This window comes from Thermobia domestica, chromosome 9, assembly GCF_964235325.1.
Source record: "Thermobia domestica chromosome 9, izTheDome1.hap1.1, whole genome shotgun sequence".
Classification (NCBI taxonomy): domain Eukaryota; kingdom Metazoa; phylum Arthropoda; class Insecta; order Zygentoma; family Lepismatidae; genus Thermobia; species Thermobia domestica.
The window spans coordinates 220,010,532-220,016,531 of NC_137462.1; positions in this window are offsets into that span (position 1 = coordinate 220,010,532).

Genomic DNA, 6,000 nt, shown 5'->3' on the forward strand with positions numbered 1-6,000 from the left:
ACTTTTAGTGAAACGCACCAAATGCTACAAAATGCATATGGTGATGTGTGTCTATCCCGTACGCAAGTTTACGAGTGGTTCAGGCGATTCAAATCGGGTAGAGAGACGCTGGATGATGACGAAAGATCAGGCCGTCCCAGAACCGGAATATCGGAAGAAAACCTCGAAAAAGTGCGTGAATTCATCAAACATAACAAAAAATCGTCTGTGAAAGTTATTGAAATGGAATTAGGCATTCCTCAAACAACCGCATACCGTATTTTGACCGAAGTTTTGGGCCTTAAGAAGGTTAATTCGCGGTTTGTACCACACAAACTCACCGAAGACCAAAACGTTGATCGAATTGCGCATTGCAAAGACATCGTTAAAAGTGCTCGGCAGGATCGAAACTTCTTGAAATCGATTGTAACTGGTGACGAGACGTGGTGTTTTGAATATGAGCCCGAAACAAAGCGGCAAAGTGCTGAATGGAGAGCGCCGGATGAAGGAACACCCAAAAAAAGTCGCTTGGTGAAGTCAAAAGTTAAGGTGATGCTGATTTGTTTTTACGATTCAAAAGGAATTATCCACAAAGAATTTGTTCCGCCCGGCCAGACAGTCACTGGAGAGTTTTACTTGGGCGTCATGAAGCGTTTGCTGGCAAGAATTCGTCGTATTCGGCCCGAATATCGCGAAATCGGCAGTTGGACTCTTTTGGACGATAATGCACCATCACATCGTTCGCGACTTGTAACTGAATTTTTGGTCAAAAATCACATTATTCGGTTGCATCATCCGCCCTATTCACCAGATCTCGCTCCGTGCGATTTCTATCTGTTCCCGAAACTGCATTTGGCGATGAAAGGAAAGTGGCACGCATCGATTGATGCCATTGAGAAGTCGACGACCGCCGTCCTAAAGACCATTCCAATAAAGGACATGGAGAAGTCGTTTGACAACTTGTTGGAGCGTGCAAATATGTGTATCGATGCAGAAGGGGAATACATTGATTAATAAAAATGATTTGTTCCAAAATGTACATTGTTTTTTTGTTTTTTTAAAACGTTCGGTTTCTTTTGGAATGGAGGGTGTATATTTTATTAATAACTCTTCACCGTAGTATGAATCATTGCTCTGAAAAAATACATAAGGTGTAATTTACTGTATGGGATGCGTTTTTTCGAACAATTTTCTCAATCACCTTTCATAAATAACTGTATCATTAATAACCTAACAATATGACACAACTCGTTCGTCCTGTAATCATTCAGAAGGGGGTAGTTTACTGTTCTCCGACGATTTTCCCATAAACGCCTAACGCAATTTTGTTCATATTCCATAAATAAATGTTACATAAATAACCTAACGATATGGTATAATTCCATCATCCTAAAAAAGTAGAAGTGGTGTATTACTTTTCGGAGTAAGTTTTTCCCTACAATTTTGTCGAGAACGACTCAGGCAATTTTGTTCGTATTTCATAAATAGCATAACTTGTTTGTCCTGAAAAGACACAAGGGATATTTTATTCTTGGGGATGACTTTTTTGACGATTTTCTCAGAAAGTACTCAGACTCTTTTGCTCATAGTTCACATACAATTATTTCCTTAATCATTCTAATATATGGCATAAGTTATTTCTAACAGAAATATGACCAATGGGTACTTTACTTTTGGACTAAGTTGCTTCGAACAAAGTTTTCCAGAACACATTATTTTATTCGCATTTCCCAAATAAATGTTTCAGTAATAGCTGCAGCCTAACACGAGTCAGTTTAAGAAATTCGAGCGAGAAAATTCAGTGCGTTTCATCCGCACCCATTCCTAAATATATTTTTAAATCACAATTTTCCTAATAAAATCGTAACTTCTTTTTAAATGTGCTTGTTGTGGGCAAATGGTTCAAGTGCACTGGTTTTGGATTTCATTCCCGGTGACAGCTAGTGTATTTTTATCCAACGTTAAGGTATAGGTAATATGTAGGTGCAAAGAGAAAAGTGTTTAAACAAGCCTAACCAACCTAATGAATAATACAAAGAAATAATACAATATTACGAAATTATAGAAGAACGTTGTTAACATAAGATATTTGCGTGTGAAATGTCCAACCGATGACTGTCAACTCCAAAGGTAAGAAAGTGAAACATCCAATACCAGGTTAATCAGTGGCCTCTAGGTAAAGCTAGCCTACTAGGAAGTGATTGAGATATCAAAAAATGTTGTAATCGCTGGGAGACATGTTAGGAGAATACAGTGGGTGAGAGAGTTTAATACTGCAACTCATGAATAGTGTGCACCTTCGTTGAGTATTGAAGTGCGTAGGCCCATGTAGGTTTGTACTGAAATGAGCATTAATACACAATATCTGTTGAACATTACGGGGAGTTTGCGGACAGGTTTGCAGTGCAGTTCACAGGGTTCGATATTGTAACGATCCTTGCGAACTCCTGAGCCTTCTCCACTGTACACTATAAGTTAAATTCGTGCTTAATTAAAGCTCTATTTGTTTAAATTTAACATTGTTAACCGTTATCACCTGTGCACTACGAGCAACAATCCGCTAGTAATTCTTTATTTTTGCCCACTGTTTTAGCACCATAAATGTCTTTGTTCATAAATTTCTTTGTCTATGGTTTTGCATATACGTAGCGTGGACATTAAATTTTGGCTTTTACGCCATATGCATCTAATTACAAACACACCTATAGAACGGACACAACAAACTTGAAATATATAGTTTGTGTATGGAAAATCATACACGAGGCGCTGCATGGGAGAGCCGTATGCATACATATGGCAGTCAACTTCGTAAGAAATTTATAATAATAATAATAATAATAATAATAATAATAATAATAATAATAATAATAATAATAAAACGAAAAATATATTTACATAATTTATATATTTAAGCATGTAAGTGCAATGTCTCTCTTTGAGGGCAACAACCCTTAGGGTGCCAAGACGTAGAAAAGGACTCAACGACTATAGGGTGATGTGTGGTTGGCACATCGGGTTCCTTTGTTGTTAGTTCCAGCTTTCTAGACCGGATGCAGTGATTTCCGGTAGAAAATACAAGAAAATATACCTTTCTATTAATATTAAAGTAAATAATTACACTCATTCCCTCAATGTGATACTTGTTTGTTTAACTGTATACAGACAGCTGATCCGTGGAAGAATCGTTGATAATAATAAATAAAATAAACTCGACAAATATTCTTGTAAATAATAGGTAAAAGTTTGCGTCACACTGTTCATTTTGCTGGGCACGCCAGTGTGCCGTGTTACCCGGTTGTGGCATACTGAAATATAGGGTATGGATCTCTAATTTTTCCCAACTATTTTAACTGCTTCAAATGAAATGAATCTATAATAATAAGAGAATGAATTTAGTCTTCTTACCCTTCGATTTAGAAATACGGTTCGCTAGAATTGTATACATAAAAAGTAATAAAACTCAGAATTTTATAGAGTAGTTTGTTTTATTCGAAATGACATACTTTCTGCAACTGTTTGGGTTGGAATTATTTGAAATCAAATCTTTAAGTTTTACGACCCACGGTTATACCGGCTAGGCTAAAGGAGACGCTGATCATGAGAAATGAAGAAAATGATAGAAAACGGGAGAACCCCGAGAAAACCCATGCACATGGTGTTTGCGCACCACAAAATTCAGTTGGTGCGGGCTGGGATCGAACCAAGGATCCCATGCACCAAAGGTGAACACTTTATCACTGAGCCACCGCGGCCCCTCTGAAATTATTTATAGGAGAGAGTGACTACTTTATGAAAACTTGATATTGAACACATTTGTTTTAAAATACCAGCTTTTTGTAAAATATTGCTTAATATTCAGGAAAATTTAAGTTAATAAAATAATATTATTATTATTATTATTATTATTATTATTATTATTATTATTATTATTATTATTATTATTATTATTATTATTATTATTATTATCTTAAATTAAAAACTCTCTGGACCTAGTGCATTGGCACAATTCCATGAATTAAAAAGAATTTGTTTACTTCTCATGTAAGTGTAGAAGGACTTAATCTCTGTTGCTTTCAATATACGAAGAAAGTGTCCAACTTTCAAATAATATGCTACACAAAATGTCCCATGCAACATAATGTAGTATAGAGTCATCATTTCTAGGTTGTCTAAAGAACACTTTTGTTTTAGCAAGAAAGGAAGAAAATAGAAACTGCTCAGTTTTATCCTAGTAGAAAGTTTGCAGATTTAAGGGAAAATTCACAGAGTTGTTCGATATTAAATGTATTTCGGATTAATGGTGTAAGACACCGTAAATAGTTTATTGTTTGAAATATACTGGGAGTGACCAAGCCATTACCTCTTCATATATCGAAAGAGATACGTTAATCGTGTTAGTTGCAAACTGTTGTAGAAATGAAAAATTTAAGAAAATCTCTAAGACTCTGAAATCACAGATCCAAACTGACTGACAAGTAAATTAAAACTGCTAAATCTGACTACACACACACACACACACACACACACATATATATATATATATATATATATATATATATATATATATATATATATATATATATATATATATATATATATATATATATTAATAACCTATGCAACAATTTCAGACATATTATTCTCATATCAAAACTACGATAGATGTAAATTATGAATAAAGGTGAATTTACAGTTCTGGAATACCAACAAATGATTTTGGTAGATGTAAATTTTTGAAAAACATTTTTATAAGGTTTTAGATTTATTTATTGGTTTGTTTGTTTATTAGCTTAACCATACCGTAAACGTCGTCAACACCTAGTGGCCCACTTGCCGGTAAATGGCGATCGTCGATATAGCGACGCATCGAAGGATTGTCGCTAGTGTGCCACTAGTGGCAGGGATTCGTCGAGTCGAAACAGATATCTAGAATCGGGAGTATTGAAGTTACCACCGCGTAACAGGGAGGACTTCATTTTGATCCGCGCTCCTTTGATTTGTCACGAAGAATCACAAGGGAACCAACACGAACTATCGCCAGTCATGTGCATGTGGTTATTATTATATATTATTTTTCCCTGATAAATTTTTAATATAACGACAATATTTGAGCTCCGGGGGTCAAGAGTAACTCCTGCCTTTACATCATGAAGCGAAAAATCTTGAGATGGGTGCGTATAATTGTATGAATTTAGATGGTAACTGTCGCCGATCACTAGCAAGTGAATATGGGAGAACTATGATAAAAGTAAATAGACGCTTGCCATTATGTTATAAAATTACATGGCGAGTGCATTTGATCTAATTTCAAACAGTTATCGTCAAATATACACGGTTAAAGGAGCACTCTGATTAGAAATATTAAAAAGACTTCCACGATTTATCACTCAACAAGCTGGGTCTTCATAGTCGCCTCCGTAGCGAATTCGGAAGAACACGCAACAAGTAACCGTAAGGTTGGTGGTTCGCGACCAGCTCAGTGCACTTTTTTTTACTTTTTTAAAAATGTTTTTAGACTCACCTTAATGCAAACAAATTACGCATATAGGCGATTTAACGTATTTTAGGGGAATAATTTTGTGGATAGTTGGCGTTCCTTCGCTTCTCAGCCGCTGGTGGTATAATTTTCAAAACGGAAGTGCAACCACAGCCGATCGTCGCTGCGGGACCGCCAATTTTTGGGGACATGTCGCTAGTTGCCTATCGGTGATCCACCGACGCTTACGGCATGGGGTTGTCCCCTCACAAGTGAGGCAGATTGTAATCGACCAAGAGAGTTTTGGAAAGATGGGGAACATCTTCCGACTTCGACTTCTGAATAATCCGTTTAGGATCAAGTCGAATCAAGGCTGCTCCACGGGAAGGTAGAACAAGTGAGGCAATCGTTCGAAGCACTACGCTCGACAGCCTCCATCTCATTCAAGACTTAGACTTTCCAGGAAAAGTAACAAATTTATTACTTATAATTTATTCTTTGAGTCAAAGTATTTTGCAATAAACCATCGTTTTGTAAAATATTTT